The following is a 17,510-nucleotide window of genomic DNA, read 5'->3' on the forward strand; positions in this document are numbered from 1 at the left end:
GGGTGATGTGGGCGGAGTGTGGGCGCTGCGCCTGGCACAATGAGTCTAAGTCAAGATGACAAGTATGATCAAGGTAGCAGAAAAGGCTGCAAGATCTGGGGCAGGAGGCCAGAACCTGCCCCTTCCCCTCCAGCCCACTCCGTCGTGGGATCAAGCAACCCTCTCCCTGCCCACCTCACTCCCCCACCCCCGCTCTGGAAGTGGCCTGGCCCCTGGGGTGCATACAGCAGTGTCAGCACCCCAGGAATGCTTTCTAGGGCACGAGCAGCATTTCCAGCCGGCTGACACCCCCGTGGATACCTCGTCGGGTCTCCAGGGAATAGCTCTCCGCTGGGTCAGAGAAGGTGTCAATGTGGACCCGAGCCGGAGAGAGCTCCCAGGGGGCACTGGGTCCTCACTCCAAGGCTTCTGGGGCGGCGGAGAGAAAAGCGCAACATTCAACCTTGAGACACTCGGCAAACTTGGAACCCAACAGGGAGACAGACGGCAGAAAACCAGCCAGGAGCTGTCCCCGGCTTGTCAGCCTCTGAGTACCTGCCAGGAACAGGCAAGGCCCTTGCAGCCTAACCCTCTGGGTTGCTCTCACTGTATTTCCAGCCAGGAGAACCTATTTGTCCAAACCCCCGGCTAGGATTCCAACTCAGACTGGCCCACTCCAAGGCCCAGATGCCTTCTTAACCCTGTGTCTGTGTTTCCTGAGGTTGTGTGTTCCACCCAACAGCCGGGCTGTGAAAAGCCACACGCACAGAGCCACACACACACCAGTTTCTGAGGAGCACAAGCCACACTGGGCTTAGCATTCTCTTCCTTCTCCTTCTCCAAAGACAGCCTGCCCACATTAGCAAATGAAAGGTTCTGAGAAGTCCTGCAGGAAAGAAAGCTGCTGGATTAATAAACACAGCTATATATTTCCCAGTCTTTTTGGCTCACAAGGATCTTTCCAGATCGGATCTCTAATGAATCCCCGTTGAGAAATGCTGACTTTGACACCTCTGAGACTGAGCTCAGGGCTCCTCCTCCAAGAAGCCTCCCCTGGGCAGCGGTGGCCCAGAGAGGCCACTACCTGCCTTAGCTGACTGCCTGGAAGCTCCCTCAGGCTGGGGCTCCACCTCCATCTGGCCCTGGGCTGAGCTGCATGGGCACAAGGGGACCAGCCCTGAGCTGGGTCTCCAGGGTGGGGTGCAGGGAAGATGGGGTGCCTCTGCCTGCCCTGGGGAAGAAAAAGTGAGAAAGAGGGAAGCCAGGAAGGACCCCCCCCCACCCCCACTGTACTTCCTGCCTCTCCTGTTCCAGGCAAAGAAGTGTCCCCACCTGGGTATCCCCACTTGCCACAGGCAAAGCAGAGCAGGGAAAAGAGACCCAAGGCTCAGGTCAGCTCTGCCTCCCCTTCTCTGGGCCCGATTCCTCCTGGGGCAGGAAAGTCCCCCAGGGCCCATGAGGTCCCCTCTCACTCAGACTGCCAGAAAAGCTAGCCCCAGAAAGGCCGGCAGGAAGGGCAGGTGGAAAGGCACCTCCGTGGGGACTCAGCAGGTCCCTGGGAGCCACGGACTCTCCGGAGCCCACTGAGGCATCGCCATCTAGTCTGGCTCCCGAGAGCCACCAGTTTGACTCCCGCCGTGCCAGCCACCGCAGGGCCAGGCCCTAATCCAAGATGCTGAGACCAACCCCACTTCCCCAGCTTCCTGAGGACGGTGCGAGGCTAAGAGGGCACAGGGCGGGCACAGGGCTGCGTGGTGCAGCCCAGCCCGGAGCCCGGAAGAGCCCTTCTGCAGGGGAAGCAGCCCCAGCCAACCTCCCGGCAACCCCCAAAACCACAGCCTGGCTTCCGGAGCTGCAAACAAGGGGCTCAGGAGCCCCTCCCCACGGCTGTCCCCAGAGCCGAGCACCCTCACTCCTGGGTGGTCACTCCTCTCTTCCACGGACCCCTGCCTTCCAGCGCCAGGCTCTGCTGGGCACAGGAAGTCGCTGTGATGGAGCCTCGGCCCTTGGCAGCCGCAGGTCCCCTCCAACCCAAGTCTCGCCTGGGCTGTTCCCACCACGGCGCTGCAAGTCCATCCACCATCCCAAGGACAATGAGCCCAGTCCTGCTTACCCCCCGCCAGCACGCTCCTCAGGGCGTCCGGAGGCCTCCGTGGCTGCGTGATTTGACTTATTTCGGTTCCCCAAACAAGCCCCACCCTTCCAGCTCCAGGCTCGGGCAGCCTGCAAGCACGGCCGCCGTCCCCACCCCCCAAACTCCCTCCGCCTGGCAGACTCCTGCCTGCCCTTCAGAGCCACGCTGCGCTGCCACCTCCTCCAGGTGGGCTGCCCAATCCGGACTCAGGGTCTGCAAGACCCCCCACAGCACAGGGGTCCAGCCTGTGACAACCTGACCACACGACGCCTCTCTCAAGGCTGATGTCCAGCCACAGGCCTGGCTTTCAGGATCCAGCCCTGCCTGGCACGTGGGGGACATTCAAACCCCAAACTCATAAGCAGAGTCAAATACAGCCTGCCCTGACGTGGCAGGCAGGGCTTGGGGCCTCAATTTCTCAGGCCTCGATTTCTCACCCGAGCAATGGGGTCAAAAATGTTCCCTACTCCCCGGCCTGTTCTGGCAGACAAATGACCTTGAGGCTATACAAACGCCTTATACATCCAGAAACTTCACACAGGGAAGGGGACTGGCCTTACTGTGTTGTTTTCACCTGGGGAAATAGGCCTGAGCCCCAGGCCCCCCGCACTGCCCACACCAGGTACCAGGTGAGGTGCTAACGCTGCAACAAACAAGATGGACAAGGGGCCCTTGGGAGCCCACGTGGGAGCAGGGAGAGTCACATGCCATATGAGCCACATGAGGAAAAGAAACGCCACAGTGGCGAGGGCCCAGCCTCAGGAACGCCTGGTGGCTGTGAATACAGGTTCTGAGACCAAACAGGCAAACCCAGGCTCCACATGAGGAGCTGTGTGATCTGGGGCATATCATTTAACCTCTCTGGGCCTCGGTTTCCTCATTCACAGAATGGACTCATGTCCCGGGGCCTCACCCAGAGGCTGGCACACAGGGAGTGCTGTCGCGTGGGGCCATCCTGACCCACTCTGAATAGGAGAGGTGGCCTGAGAAACACTGGCACGGCTCCCACCCCATCACCTCAAGCTGCGCCCAGGAGAAAGAGACAGGAGGTGGGCCTTGGGGGCCAGGAATGCCGCTGAGGGCTACGGTACCTGCAACAAAGACCTGGGGCGGGGGGACACTACAAATCCCTGGGGTCTCGGCCTCACCTCCTCTCAGCCCCCAAGGGGCAAGTCTCCGCTTCCCTTTTGCTCCACTGTCCAGGAAGGAGCATCAGACGAGGATGCCCGAGAGCCAGCCCCTGCCCGGCATTACAGCACCCCATCCCCGGGGACTGGGCAGCGGCTTCAGGGAGTTGGAGGGTTTCAAAAGAGGACGCTTCCCCAGTAGCTCAGGACCCCATTAAAGGGGTGCCTCCAGCCGACTTCAAAGGGCTCCTCCTTCCTGAGCTGGACGGGGTCCCGGGGGACGGGGGACAGGTGTCAGGGGCCAGCAAGCAGGGTTGGGCAGACCCTGCAGGTACCTGGCCCACACGGCACGGAGATGCACAGAGGTAGAGTCAGCCTGACCACCGCCAAGATGGGGAGACTGAGGCCAGCGGAGGGGACGACACCCCAAATCTACATCCCCCAGGGAGGGAGGCCAGTGGAAATGTGCCTCCAACACAGCTCTGACCAGAAGACGCACGGGCCGCGAGTCCCTGGGCCTCAGTTTCCCCATCTGTACAGAGAGGGTCTGTACCCCAGGGTCTTGGGCCTCTCCTTGCTCAGCCAGCCAGTGACGCCAGGAACTGTCGACCCCAGTCAGCTGCACCAGAGGTAGCAACCCTGAGCCACATCCAAGGGGCAGGGAGGCCTGGATCCTGGAAGACAAAGAGGCCTCCATTCCGAAGGTAGGTGATGGCACCACTGACTGCATCACCCCCGGGGGCCTCATCATGCCCGAGAGCCAGGCCTGCCATGCCACCACCCCCAAGCGGGCACACAGTCCCCTTTGGGTCACAAGCACTCCCACCCCGTCACCTCCAGGCCGGCTCAGGAGCACATCTGAGAATGAGGGTCCCCAAAACACAGACCCGTTTCTTTCTTTTCCCTCAGGCACAGTCACATCTTTCAGCGTCAGGGGGGTGGGCAGCGTCAGGAGGAAGGAGGGGTGCTTCTGGTGTCCCCCAGCATGGGCACCAGCAAGAGGGGTCTCATCACAGAGCCGAGGACGGAGGGGAGGCAACCAAGGGGAGCAGACACACTCGAGCCCCTTCTTTTCCCAGCCAGAGGACCCCAGGGCGGGGGGGCCTCTGGGTGACACAAGGTAAGAGGGGGCTCAAGCGGTGGAAGCTCTTCAGCAGTGGGGACGGCCCAGCAAAGGGCAGAAGGAGGCAAGCCAGCCTGCTCACCAAGCCACGGCTGGGCCCAGAGCGCACAAGATGGGGCACCAAAGTAAAGGAGAGGCTGGGCCAGGAACAGGCCGGTGGGGGTGGGGAGAAGCCGGGAGAAGGGGTTCAGATGTGCAGCGGCCAGGAGGAACTGACTGACATACATTAGAGGAGCCCAGAAAGTCCGTGGGCCTCCTCTCCAGAGCCCAGGGCCAGCTGTCCCACCCCATCTGGACAACAGGGTGGCTGCAGGGCAATCTCCCAGCACAGCCCTTAGTGCTCAGAAAACGAGGGTGAAAGAGAGCCATCCAAGAGATCAGCAGGTGGCAGGAGAACAGACGATCCCAGGGGTCACAGAGAGAAACAGTCGTCAAAGAGGAAATGAGCCCACCTCTGCCCAGGGCTCATGCCCTGCCCCACCCTGACAAGCTGTCCTCCTGCAAAGGTTTGGGGTGGGGTGGGGTGGGGGGGAGTGTGGGGAAACGGAGGTGCTGCAGTGCAGCAGGTCTGTGCCTGGGGTTGGGCAATGCCCCAGCCATGACGTCGCCCCTTGTGAAATCCATGGGCAGAAGCAGGTTGAGCCAGATGCCAATGGCTGTTGGGTGGGCACCATGCCACCCTCCTTGGGGGATGCAGCAGCAGGAGCCCCAGGCGGGCAAGCAGAGACGCCATAGGGGGGTTTGGCTGGGAGGGTCGGGGTAGAGCTGGAGGGCCTCTGGGCAGAGGAAGGGGCTGACAGGACTCACCCCCCGCCCGCCACACACAGACTGGGGTCTCGTCACTGCTGGGAATCTCGAGGCCTGAGTTTGTTGGTCTCAGCTGCCTAGGAAGCATAGTTCACGCATTAACTTTCCCAGCAACCTGCCTGGGCACTGCCATTTTACAGATGAGGAAACTGAGCAGCAGAAAAAGAGTGAGTACCCCGAGGGCTAAGGGAGACTCCTCAATGACTGACACCCCTCGGCCCACCCTGCCCATCCTCACGTCCCAGGTTCCCTTCCCCAAGGATGTCCCCACTCCCACCCAAGGCAGGACTTGGTAGAGAGCCCCAAATACAGCCACATGACAGAAATACCGACAAGCCCCTCCACTCAGGTAGTGGCTCCTCTGCTAGCCTTCCACACCCTCTCATTTAATCTTACAGCTACCTTGACGGTCCCATAGTGGCGCAGCAGAAACAAATCCAACTGGGAACCGGGAGGATCCGGGTTCCATCCCTGGCTTGGCTCAGTGGGTTAAGGATCCGGGGTTGCCATGAGCTGTGGTGTAGGTTGCAGACGCAGCTCAGACTCCACATTGCTGTGGCTGTGGCGTGGGCCAGCAGGTGTAGCTCTGATTCAACCCCAGCCTGGGAACTTGCACTGGTGCGGCCCCAACAGCAAAACCATAAAATAAAAATAAAAGCTTACAACTACCTGGCATGTTGGGTACCACGAGCTACCTATTTTATAGATGCAAGAAAATGGCTCATGAGGTCCCGTTGTGGCGCAGTGGTTAATGAATCCGACTAGGAACCATGAGGTTACGGGTTTGATCCCTGCCCTTGCTCATTGGGTTAAGGATCCGGCATTGCTGTGAGCTGTGGTGTAGGTCGCAGACTCGGCTCAGATCCTGCGTTGCTGTGGCTGTGGTGTAGGCCGGCAGCAACAGCTCCAATTAGACCCCTAGCCTGGGAACCTCCTTATACCGTGGGAGCAGCCCTAGAAACGGCAATAAAAAAAAAAAAGAAAGAAAGAAAAAAGAAAATGGCTCAAACCCTTGCTCATCTCGCACACTGCCAGGGGGAGGCAGGGGGAGGTTTGAACCCAGGCCGTTATCCAACTCTGCCTGGAGGCAGGGGACTGGACCTGATGACCTTCAGAAGACCCTGCTCTTCTAGCTGCTGTTTCAATGCTGCAGCTGCATTCGCTCAGGCAAACTCACTCCCAGCTCTTGGCTACACGGGTTTTTAAAACCCAGTAAAGGACCTAAAGGTCCATCAGCAGCAGCTCCCTCTCATCCCTGAGACCCAACCCCACAAAAGGCTAGAATCGGCTGTTTTGACTCAGGTCCCCAGTGTGACCCACTCTGCCTGCTCCCTCAGAGGCCCTGGAACTCTGACTTAACCATCGCCCTCTGTCTGGGCAACGGGACGTGGAGAGAGTGCCTTCGGCTCGGTGGGAACGGGCCCCAAGACAGGAGAGAGGCGAGGGGCAGCACTGAGGGACAGGCCACCGGCCACCCCTGCATGATCCCTGGTCACGGTGGGACAGCGAGCCATGGAAAATGCAAAGAGCCGGGTCGTCCACCTCCACACGGAGGCAGGACCGCAGCGCCTGTCCAAGGACACACAGCCCAGCCGGGGCCAGAGCCCTGACGCAGCCCCGGCCTCGCCATAGCGGGTGCCCATGAGACACTCTGCCAGTAAGGGTCACCCCCCAACAGATCTCCTGTTCAGCGGTGCCCCCACAGCCTCTCCAAAGACGAGGCACAGTGTCCTGACCCCAAGCCCAGGCCTCAAACTTGGCAGCTCTCCACGAGAGGCGGTGCGGCGCGGCCCCTCCAGAGCATCTCGCTGTGTGGCCCTGGACACCATGGTGCCCCGCTGGGCCTCTGGCTTCTCCTCTCTAAACTGGGGGCAGATGACAGCATCACACAGGGCAGTGGGGGAGGCAGGGAAAGGGTTAAACCAATAGTCACTAACTGTAGAGGAGGGGACGCACCCCAAAGCGACAACACGTGGGACCCCGCTCTCCTCTGGAATAACACCTGTGGCCCATTGGGAGGCCCCCTTCCTGCCCCCCCCTTCCCTGCCTAGATGCTCACTCTACCCTCCGCCCCCCTCCCCAGAGCCCACAGGGAGACTGTCCCTCCCCCAGCCCATGCCAGGCAGGGACCACCGCCCACCCCCGGGAAAACAGCTCTCAGGCAACAGTTGCTTCTCTTCAACGAATTACCACTGGAGACTCTTCCCCACAAAGCGCACACCTGCCCGCTGAGAACCCACCCCATCTGAGACCCTCCCTCCCCAACACCAGGAGCCGCAGGAAAACTCCAGGAAGTCCGAGGCCCCAGCCTGGTCAGAAACAAGGGCCCTCGGACAAGACAGGCCTTCCAGACTCTGCGCCCCCGGGACGCCTGCACTTCCTGCAGGGCCAATCCCGGCTGCACTTCCTCTTAAGGCTACTCATTGCATCTCAGTGTCTTCTTCAGCCTTGTCCGAGGCAAAAATAAATGCATGAAGTCACAGATCCAAAGTCCTACTTACAGATTTTTTTCTGAAATACAGGAACGTATATACTCACATTTTAAGCACTCACCACATACAGACCAAAGCCATCTGGGGAGCAGGGCCCCCACCCCGAGAAAGGCTGATCTAATCACCCCTCACATCATCCATCTGCACTTCTGCCGCCGAGAGAGCCAGCGACAGCCCACAGTCCCACAGCCACTCCAGGCCAAGCCAGCCTGGACTCAGGCTGCCTGTCCAGGCCTTGGCACCAGGGACCCTGTCTACTCGCTCAGGCCTCTGCCTTCCCTTCCCTCTTTCTCTCCTGTCCCCTAAAGGCTGGCCATGGAGGAAGCCCCCAGGGCCAGCTGTCCCCGACGTCATGTGATGACAAAGACAAGAGGTGCCTGCTTCACCTCAAGTCTGTGCGCATGTGTTTGGATGAGTGGGCAGAAAGATCCAGAAGGCCCCACCCCCGCCTGGTCCCCAGGGCCTTGGGCTGGGAGGGCTCAGAGGGAAAGAGAGACTCTTCTATTTTCTTGAGGCTCTTGGTTCTCTGCCTCTTGGGTGTGCGACACTCTCAGAGTTTGGTTTTTGCTGGGTTTTTGTTGTTTTTTTTTCAATCTAACAACATTCACCAGTCCCCCTTCCCCAGCCAACTTTGACTTTCATTGAGAAAAGCAGAGTGTACTCGTAAACGTAAAAATTACAACCTGGAAGAGACATGCAGACACATCTGAGGGAGCGTGGGTCATGGCCCTCGTGGTGGACGGAGCCCAGTGAACACCACGCGGCAATAACAGTGCCTTCTTGTCCGGCTGGAGAAAGCCAGGGACGAGCTGCCTCCCTTTTGTCCAAGAGCCAACCCTCCAACCCGGGTGTCTGCCCAGCAGACTCCCCCAAAAAACCCCCCTACCATCATCCACTCCCAGGCCAGAACTGCCTGGTGGGGAGGGGCTGCCGGGCAGGCAGGGCAAAGAGGGCACCCCATCCCCACATCCTGCTTACCTGGCTCTCCTCCAGGGCCCCTCGGCAGCCGGCTTAGAAGGGGCCGTCGCCTGCCCCTCCTCGGCCAGTGTCCAGGCTCACACATGTGAAGGCTTCTTCCACCAGCTACCTAATGAGAGTGAGTCACATCTGGGACCCACAACTTCCTGCTCTGCCGGCGGCGGCGGCAGCGGCGGGAACAGCAGAAATTCTAACGCCGAACCCTCAGCTTAGCGCCTTGCGGGTGGGGGTTTGGGGGGTGCCTCTCCCAGCCACAGTGGAGCCCTCGATAGGCGTGGGGGCAGCCGTGAGGCCAGGCACCCGGCTCCAACAACTTCACGGAAATTAGAAGCTTTAAGCTGAAAGCATTTTCAAAAAGTAAAAATAAAACCAGCACCAAAAGCCTCCATTAGAAGCCTGGCGATGACGGCTGGAGGCAGAGAGTAAATGCCTCCTTAATGAGCAATTAGAAGCGAGAGCAGCCTGGCAGTGAGACTCATTCTGGCTCCGACACTCACACAAGGCGCTGAGCCTCAGTTTCCCCCCCTATGCACCCACCCACGCAGTGAGGGGGCCTCATCCATCTCGAGAGGGGATGGGCTGAGGGGTCAAAGATCTCCAGACTGGCCTTCTGCCTCTCCATTTCACAGCGGCCCCCCATGCTGGGGCCAGGCCAGGGGGCAAGGCCAAGGTCCACGCTTGGAGTCTCTGTTCCCAACACCCCCCCCCGGAGCATCCCAGCAGCCCCAGACCGCAGGAGGCCGGGAACCAAACCCCAGGTCGCTTCCGCTTTGCCAGGCCTGTTCCCCACTGGGATCCTGGGGCGCTCAGTGGCGAGAAGTCCAACTGGGAAGGACTGGGAAGCAGGGTGCAGAGACCTCCCAAAGCAGAAGGGGAAAGCACCTGCTAGTCATCAGGGAGCCCCATGAGCATGTGACATGGGGACCTGGGGTCATTACCTTCTATCTGACAGTAAACCCTGCTGTTTAGTAACAAAGTGGGGAACAGAGTTCCAGTTTTCCTGGCTGAGCCGTCTTGCGATCCCTGGGCCCTCCTTCTGGCTCTTTCTTCACTGCTGACCTGCTGCACCCCTAGCCCTGGCCACCTGGCATTTGACACCCGACCCATCACACCAACTGCCAGGTCCCAGCAGGCAGGACCTGTGCACACAGGCTGACACACCCTGGAATCCGCATTTAAACGCTGACTGTTTGATGGGTAGCCTGCACAACCCCCACGAGGAGGTCCTGCTATTATGGCCACTCTATAGAAAACAGAGGCTCAGGGAGGCTACTCACTTGCCCAAGCACACACAGCTTAAATAATAATGATAATAAAGCAGAGCCAGGATTCAAACTCAGGCCTGCTGACTCTGTGGCCTGCGTTCTCAACCACTCACCTTCCCCAGGAGCAAAGGAGGGCTTCCCTGCTTCAAACCCCACTACACCCTCCACGGCAGGCGCCCTCACCCGAGATCTCGCAGCCCCGGCACTCGGTGCTCCCAAAACTGCCGGAAAAACTCGAGCAAATGGGGGCCGCTGTGGGCTTTCTCAGCATCGAGCAGGGAAGCCTGGTTTCTGGTTGCCCAAGGGGCCAGGCACAAAGCACAGCCGAACCCTCTCCTGTTTTCACTCAGCAACACCTGCCATCCTCCCTGCGGGCACGACCCTTGTCTGGTGCTGGGGACACAAGCATGACTCGGTTAAGATGTGCCGACCGATGACATATCACAAAGATCTGAGAGAAGCATCCGTGAAGGCAAGATATGTGGTCCAAGGAGTTCCCGCTGTGGCTCAGCAATATCAAATCCGACTAGTATCCACGAGGACTCCCATTTGATCTCTGGCCTCGCTCAGTGAGTTAAGGATCTGGCGTTGCTGTGAGCTGCGGTATAGGTTGCAGACATGGCTTGGATCTGGCATGTGGGGGAGGCTCAGGGCCTCCCTGGAGGAGGGGGCCCAAGAGAAGGTCTCCCAGGCCCTGGAGATGGCCCAGCCAATCCCTGACGGGGGCATGGGAGCATCAGGCTGTAGAAAGTGGCACGGCTGGGAGTTCCTGTCATGGCGCAGTGGAAATGAATCCAACTAGGAACCATGAGGTTGTGGGTTCGATCCCTGGCCTCACTCAGTGGGTTAAGGATCCGGTGTTGCTGTGAGCTGTAGTGTAGGTCGCAGACATAGCTCAGATCTGGCATTGCTGTGGCTCTGGGGTAGGCTGGTGGCTACAGCTCTGATCCTCCCCCCTAGCCTGGGAACCTCCATATGCTGTGGGTGCAGCCCTAAAAAGACAAAAAAAAAAAAAAAAGAAGAAGAAAGTGGCAAGGCTGTGAAACAACAGGCAAGAAAGAATAAAACTGCAACAACACCAAGGCAGACACGGTTGGCTGGCAGGCATCCAAGAGACAAATAAGGCTGAAGGCTGAGCAAATAGCTGGGCCTCATTTGACAGATCCAGCTATCAAGCCCTTCTCCCTCGGGAAGAAACCTCACAGCACCCCCAGCGCATTTCGAACTCCAGGCAGATTTCTGAGATGGGAGATGAGCATGGAAACCACCTATTCTAGAGTCCCCGCGCCCCAAAGGAGCCCTGAGAGGGTCTGAGCACTCAGGCTGGCTGACACCCCCAACCCAGCCCCTTGTCCCAGGAAGGTGGGATGAAGACATGAGAGCTCTACAATCAGAGTCCCCATCGAGTGACCTTGGCCAAGTTACATGATCGTGGCAGCTCAGGAAGCCCATCCGTAATGTCAGGACAATATCATCCAACTCCTTGGGAGGCCATGAGGGTTAACATGAAAAACATATGTAAGGCACATAGTAAGTGCTCAATTAAAGCCAAAGACAGAGCTCCCATCATGGCGCAGCAGAAACGAATCTGACTAGGAACCATGAGGTTGCAGGTTCGATCCCTGGCCTCGCTCAGGGGGTTAAGGATCTGGTGTTGCCATGAGCTGTGGTGCAGGTCGCAGACGTGGCTCAGATCCAGCATTGCTGTGGCTGTGGTGTAGGTCAGCAGCTACTATAGCTCTGATTAGACCCCTGGCCTGGGAACCTCCATATGCCGAGGGTGTGGTGCTCCCCACCGCCCCCCGCAAAAAAAAAAGGCAAAAAGAAGGGAGGCCAGACATAGGGTGTCCTCTCAGTCCCAAAGCCCACCTCCTCACTCTACTCCTGCGCACCTACCCCAGGCAGAGACCTTCCATGGCTTCCCGGGCCTCCTGAGTCAAGTCCTGGCTCCTTCTCTTGACGCCCCTCCCCCAACACCTGGCCCATCTCATCTTTCCGTCCTGATCTCCCTTGACCCCAGGGTGCCGTTGCCCCAGCCTGCCATACCTCAGCCCCTTTTGCCACCAGGAACAGTCCAAATGCTACTCATTCTGCCAAGACAAGTACAGATGCCACCTCCTTTGAGAAGCCATGCCCCATCGTCACCTCCCCTGGGCCTGAGTACCACAGGCCTCTCTCTCCTTAGAGGATACGCCCTGGTCCCTTCCTTTGGTCGCATCCATTTCCACTTCCAATACGTAGCGCCCTATTCCTATGGGAACCAGCCCTTGAGGGGTGGATTGCTGATCACTGAGGAATGGGCAGGTGGCTCAAAGGGGTCTGTACTGAGATATAATTTGGGGACGTTTGTTGGAACTAAATGGGTTGGGAGGGATGCTCTTTATTGCACCCGGCTGGGAGCATATGAGCTGGAAGCTGCAGGGGCCACCTTTGCCACAGTGGAGCCAGCATCCAAAGGAGCCTTCATGACCCTTGCCTCCTGGTGTCCACACCCTCACCTGGTGCCCGCCCACATTCGCTGGGTGACCAACAAAATATCGCAGCAATCACGTTGGACTTCTGAAGTCATGGGAGACACTGTGGCTTCCCCGACCTTGCTCCCTCTTGGATGACTCACCCGGCAGGAAGCCAGCCAACATGTGGAAGGGACACCTGAGCAGCCCTGGGGTGAGGAACTGAGGCCTCCTGCCCACAGCCAGCACCAGGCTACCCGCCACAGGACCAAGCCACTTTGGAAGTGGATCCTTCAGCTCCAGCCGAGGCTGGGCTGGCCCGTTCTTCCTGGAGCATCCCTACCTGAGCAGGGGTGATAGAAGCTCCCCTCTTCTCTTCTGACAGACCCAGCCTGCCCCAGTCCCAGGCACTTAAGAAGCCTTCAAGACATTTCTGCCAAACCAATCTGCACCCAGTGTCCTAACAAGAATACAGAGCAGAAACACACAACCCACTCTGCACAGCCAGCAGTGCTCACCTCGCCTGGGAGGACAGAGCAGGCTTCCGGTCTGCCGGTCCCCTTCCTCCAGGCCCCCAGCTCTTCCATGCTCTAGGTCAGGAGGACGGAAGTGAGATTCCTAAGGAGACAGCCTCGCTGAGGCAGGCACAGCCCTGTGGTCCTGTCACTCCCCCTCCTCCCAGATTGCTTTTGCACCCCGAGGGGAGGGGGGTTGCATTCCAACGCAGCCACTCACCTCCAGCCCCTCTGCCTGCATCTCCTCCCGGCTGATGGACCGCAGGCTCAGGGATACGCTAGGATCCCTGCCTTTCCCAGGCTGAGAACATATGGAGGTGCTCTGGCTCACTCCTGCACTTAAGGGGCAGAAAACTGGCTTTCCAGAGAAGGAACCGACGGAGGTCATGCAATCAGTTACAAGTTAAAGGATGGAACAAGGGCCTTCGCTCCTCATCAGTGAGGATCCTAAGGGGTAACTTGGGGTGAGCCAGAAAGCCACTCCAAAAAAACACATGTGCTAATAAGTACACAGCATCTTGGCTACCAAACTCAGCTCCCCGTAGCCACAGCCCCTCCTCTGTCGAAATCGAAGTAGCTGCTGCTTGTTCCAGTTCCAAGGCCAGAGATGGAAAGATGTACACCCTTGCATCATGGTGGTGGTACAACCTGCCAGAGGGCAGAGGGCTGGCTCCCATGACCCCCATGGCCTCAGGGACAGGGCTTTAGAGAAGGAAAGGGGCAGCCCAGGTCATGGCATGTTGAGCAACTGCAGACAATCCTAAAAGAACAGATGTGAAAGCAACTGCCCTGCCAACCAAAAGTCCTATTTCCTTTGAAAAACTTGGCAGCCGGGCTACACCAGCGGCTGTCTGTCCTTCCCCACACCCCGCCTGGTATGAACCGTTGAGGGAGGGGAATGGGGAGGAAAAACACGCCCCTCCCTGCAGATCCTGAGAAGGGGATTCTAGAGACGCCATGGCGTGAAAACAGACCTGCCCGTGAAGTGTGACCCTTCATTTAACAGCATCACAGATGTGGTTAAGGATCTGGAGTTGTCACTGCTGCAGCTCGAGTCACTGCTGTGGTGAGGGTTCAATCCCTGGCCCAGGAACTTTGGCATGCCACAGTGCGGAAAAAAATAAAATAAAATCACAGATGTGCATATGTTTTTTTTTGAACACAAGAAAATCTGGAAAAGGAGTTCCCACCACGGCTCAGTGGTTAACGAATCCAGCTAGGAACCATGAGGTTGCAGGTTCAATCCCTGACCTCCCTCAGTGGGTTAAGGATCCAGCGTTGCCATGAGCTGTGGTGTAGGTTGCAGATGCGGCTCGGATCCACCGTTGCTGTGGCTGTGGCGTAGGCCAGTGGCTACAGCTCCAATTAGACACCTAGCCTGGAAATCTCCACATGCCATGAGTGCAGCCCTAAAAAAAAAAAAGAAAAGAAAAGAAAAGAAAAGAAAAGAAAGAAAATCTGGAAGAATATACTCGAAATCTTAGGAATTATCCCTGGGTGATCAAATTAAGCATGGCTTTAATTTCATATTTGTCTTATTTATGCCCGTTTCCCTGTTTTCTCTAATGAAACTCTACTCCCCATGTATTCAAAGATAACAGAGAAAAGCAACCACTCTGAAGAAAAAGCGGGAATAAGAAAATACAAGAACCTGAGACTAGAAGTTCCCCACCCAATGCCAAACTCGGCACCACTGGTAACGAGGTGAAAATGGAACTTTTTCATGATAATTAAAAATACTGCTACCTTAAAGTCATCGCAGATCACAAAAAGAGATTGAGCCAGACTGAGCAAGCCTCCCAGTAGAAGTCTGCAGCTCCATCTCTAACGTGCTCTTGTGTGAAAACTAAATAAGATCAAGGCTCCACATACAACTACTAACCTATATGTGGTTCAGTGCATAAAACACACATTATATAGGAATCCCTACTATAGAAAAAGGAACCCAGCTTCCAAATACACAGCACAAGAGAGAAAATGAATGAATATTATTCCTATAGATGAAAGAAGACTTGAGAAATATATCAGCCACTTTCTCATTACAGAAACTTCATTTGGATCCTGATTTAAAAAATCTAAAATAACAGATTTTTCTCTGGGTTATTTTTTGGAGGGGGGGGAGGTGTTTGGGTTTTTTTTTTTTTTTGCTTTTTCAGGGCTGCACCTGCAGCATATGGAAGATCCCAGGCTAGGGGTCAAATCTGAGCATCATCTGCAACCTACACCACAGCTCACGGCAATGCCGGATCCTTAACCCACTGAGTGAGGTCAGGGATCGAACCTGCATCCTCATGGATACTAGTTAGGGTCATAACCTGCTGAGCCACAACGGGAACTTCCTATACAGGACTAGCTTGATGGTATTGCAGGTTCAGTTCCAGACCATGCAAAACAAAGCAAGTTTTGCAACAAAGTGAGTCACAAGAATTTTTTGGTTTCTAAGTGCATATAAATTTTATGTTTACACTATGCTATAGTCTATTAAGCATGCAACAGCATTGTGTCTCTAAAAGGGTACATACTTAACTTTAAAAGACTTTACTGCTAAAAAATTCTAATCATCGTCTGACAAAGCAAGGTGGCCACAAACCTTCAATTAAAAAAAAAATAAAGCAATGCCTGCGAAGCACAATAAAACGAGGTATGCCTGCAGTACAGTTTTTACAGATGAAGCGCTCTGAGGTCGGGAGTGGGGGAAGTGTGTGGGAGCAGAGATGACTCCAGGTTGGCCAAGAGCTGGAAGCCGTGGCATCTAGGGGATGGGTATGTGGGGGTGGACGTGCTATTCTGTCTTCCTTTGTGGGTGTTTAATTTTTTCATAATGAAATGTTGCAACGCTGTCACTGTAAGAGCTCTGGCATTTGTTGTCTCCCTTTCGACTCGCTCAGTGAAGGGGTCATTTTCAGCCCCTTCCTACAGATGAAGAGTGTCTGGTCCCTTCCCCCCACCCCCAGGGAGTCTCAAAGACAGCAACACAGCATCGGCCTCAGCCCAGCTCCCGCCCGGAAGGGGTAGGGAAGAGCTTACCTCCCCACCCCACCCCGACTCCGTAGACCCCTCCCAGCCTGAACCCCACGCATGGGCAGCGATCAAACCAAGCCCTTCTGCGGGAAGCACAGGAGGCTCCAGGGCTGCAGGCGCAACCGTCACGTACCAGCCTGGAGCGGAGGCCACCTTCTCTGTGGCCTCCACCTTCACCCACCTCCCCCACAGGAGCTTAAAGGCTTCCAGGACCAGCCTGGGTGGCGGCATCTTAACCCCTCTCCTGGCCAAGCCCTCCAGTGGGAGCCCCTCCCCGTCTCATCCTCTGACCACAAAGCAGTTTACCAGGGGGAGCGGGGAGCTCTCGGCGCCCTACCGAGACGGGGCCCTACCGCAAACCTGAGTCCAGTCTGCAGCACCTCAACGTTGAGGAGTGGACCTGTCTTTATTTACCCTACAGCAAAGAATCCCCGACTCCCGCAAAGACTTAGCTCTTGGCTACTGAGCACGGAGCTCTGTCTGCAGCAACACTAGAAACAACCTCAAGTGTCCAGCAACAGGGGGCCCAGAAAAGCTACCAGACATGTGCCAAACACTGGGGTGAGCCTGACATGTGTCTAGGAACCCCCAAAAGTCTAAAGCCTGGGGCAAGCGGGACAGACCCAGTAAGAAATGTTATAATGTGCAATTTTTTCTCTCGTCACATGTGGAAAAAAAGAAAAAAGAAGTCACCAGGCAAAGAACTGCACCAATACATTAATGGGTTACAGAAGTGAGGACAGATTCTGGTTTTTCTCTCCACTTTACCGCTTAGGTATTCAGATTTCTCATGCATCCGTGTGAAGTAGGTCTGTAATGAACACAAATATTAAAGCCATTTGAAAAGAAGAAGAAAGGAGCTGACCTCTCCACCTTCCCAGGAAGGCAGCTCAGAGTCTTGGCTCAGGAGGCAGAAGTGACCCGTGGGATTTCTCAAGGTCACACCGCCTCTCTGAGACGCAAACCGAGCCTCAGGGTCCCCACCTGTCAGACACCACACCCAGCGCATGCGCTCCTCCCGCCTCTCCACGGCGCCTGTTCCCTCCTCGGTGAGCTGGGCCCTGCGAGGCACAGCCGCAAGGCCACCTAAACAATGCCCTCCCGGCCTCTCCTCCCCCAGGCCACGTGGACTGGTGCCCCCATTTCCAGCCTTCTGCTCCTCCGTCCCCTCTTGAGCCCCTCATGACCCAGCATCCAGCATGGTAGGGAACCCGGGGCCGCAGAGGCCAATTGTGGGATGAAATAATCCTCACGACCTATCGACAGACCTCCACCTGCCCAAGGCTGACGTGCTAGTCCCTTCGATCCTCCTAACCCCCCTCCAGGAAGGTGGTAGAGCCCCATTTCACAGAGGAAGAACCCAAGACTCTGAAAGGAGAGATCTCCACCCACCAAACCATCACCAAACCAAGATGAAGCCGGCACCTGCGGCCTTTCTGTGAGTTCCTCCTATTCCTTCCTCACCAGGTACCAGCAAACCAGCCTGGACCCCTTCTGAAAAGCTAAGCACACTGCTTAGGGTGGCGGGGACCCCTGAGGGAGGCCTGGACCGGGGGAGGACACAGCAGGCTGGAGCCACAAAACTGCAGCCTCCTCCTCCTCTGAAGCTCCCCCCG

General features: G+C 56.9%; 1 protein-coding gene across 28 annotated transcripts in view; it reads right to left on the bottom strand.

The window, feature by feature from the left end:
• Window positions 1-17,510, bottom strand: part of ADCY7 (adenylate cyclase 7) — a 66,266-nt gene that overhangs the window by 40,518 nt on the left and 8,238 nt on the right. For 2 of the 28 annotated variants that reach the window (XM_084960322.1, XM_021094200.2), the window contains exon 1: window positions 8,641-8,760. The exons of 11 other annotated variants lie outside the window; for them this stretch is intronic. The gene's annotated coding sequence lies outside the window, so the exon portion shown is untranslated. Of the gene's footprint in view, window positions 1-300; window positions 1,748-1,923; window positions 2,165-8,640; window positions 8,761-9,177; window positions 9,222-10,018; window positions 10,295-12,876; window positions 13,035-13,093; window positions 13,232-17,510 lie in introns of those variants that run through there. 15 more of the 28 variants (XM_021094212.2, XM_021094199.2, XM_084960331.1 and 12 more) reach the window with 13 other exon arrangements.

Source organism: Sus scrofa, chromosome 6, assembly GCF_054392235.1.
Source record: "Sus scrofa isolate SSC_HxYL_T2T_F1_AM1 chromosome 6, Sscrofa_HxYL_maternal_Yorkshire_Landrace_v2.0, whole genome shotgun sequence".
Taxonomy (NCBI): domain Eukaryota; kingdom Metazoa; phylum Chordata; class Mammalia; order Artiodactyla; family Suidae; genus Sus; species Sus scrofa.